The sequence below is a fragment of the Wasmannia auropunctata genome, unplaced genomic scaffold, assembly GCF_000956235.1.
Source record: "Wasmannia auropunctata unplaced genomic scaffold, wasmannia.A_1.0 LD336078.1, whole genome shotgun sequence".
Lineage (NCBI taxonomy): Eukaryota > Metazoa > Arthropoda > Insecta > Hymenoptera > Formicidae > Wasmannia > Wasmannia auropunctata.
In genome coordinates this window covers 475,394-476,896 of record NW_012026812.1, presented here as the reverse complement: position 1 = coordinate 476,896, position 1,503 = coordinate 475,394, and positions in this window count along the sequence as shown.

Sequence of the window (1,503 nt, the reverse complement as noted above, 5' to 3'; positions counted from 1 at the left end):
GGAGTTCAGACGTGTGCTCTTCCGATGTATTATCTTAATTTCTACGATGCATTTAAATAATGATATACTAAGCTGATACACTATGCATTAGTATTAATTTAATACATCATGTATATGGTTATATGCATCGTCGAAATTAAGAAAATTTAATAGAAATTAGAAAGTTACTAGTTAGTACGCGAATCAAATGCTCGGTGAAAACTAGGCCAATAAATACGGAATGCGGCATAATCAGAGTAACGTATCACAAATGTAACCATATGTTTACTAATTTATAGCATCAAAGATCCAATAATATTTACAACGTATGTTCCTGAGAATGCCGTACTCTTTAGTTACGTTTGTCCAATGACTTATTTCGTGCGAGTGATAAGAGGAGAATTATTGGCGTGAATCGTGATATTTAGCCAAATATTGCAAATAAACTGCAGCACAGAGAAATATTTTATGCCGATTATGCTGAAGATTGTCTACATCTATTTCTTATTACATGTGTGTACGATTAGAAGTATGAATGTATTAGAAATACATGATAGATACCAACCTCTTTACCCATTTTGGGTTCCGAGAGAGTCTGAAATAACTTGAAGGAAGCCTCCTGCCCAAATTAAACTTCATTATATTATTATTATGTTAGAACTTACACACTTACACTCACACACTACTTACTCGCGTTGCACGTCACTTCGTGTCACGATACTCGCGATCACCGATCCCGTCTCAACTGTTTATCCGTCGCGAGACTCTATCTCCTTCTCACTCTGCGCGAGTGTCGTTTTTGTCACTCTGCGCGAGTGACTATATTTCTTACTCTGCTTCCGTATGCAACAGCGATGTATGTGTATAACGTTTCGCATTTGCAGAGCGCGAAAACGTACTATAGCTTTTCATGTATATGTACTTGTATTAATTATAATCGCTAAATATAATTTACGCGTATCCTTGCAGACTTTAATCTTATAATAGGTAGTTGAAGGAATAAAATATTCTATATTTCTGGAAACCTACAAATAAATTTTTCCAAAAAACGTCAAATTGGCAAAAAAGTAACACAGTTAATGCAAACAACAAAATATCTGTGTATACAAGAACATTTTATACCGTGACAATTTATTAATATTATGAAAAACATATTTCATTAATAATATATCCCTCATATTTTTCCGGATTTATTCAATAATGTTCACAAGTTTGTAAAAATAATTATTTATATTATTTTAACTATTTGTGTTTTTTGCATTACTAAAGGTTTATAATCTCACGTTTGTAAAACTTGAATTGTAGGTTTTCAAAAATTGAGAATATTTCATTCATTGAATTGACATTTCATAACATAAAAATGTTCAAAGATATGCGTTAATTATATATAGCAAATATAACATAGTACAAATACATACTACATATAAAATGCAATAGTATTTTCTTCTGTTCATAATGTAAATACCTTTTGAAGATCTGCATGAAGTAAAAACTAAAGCATTCTAAACTTTTTGTCTGTGTGGA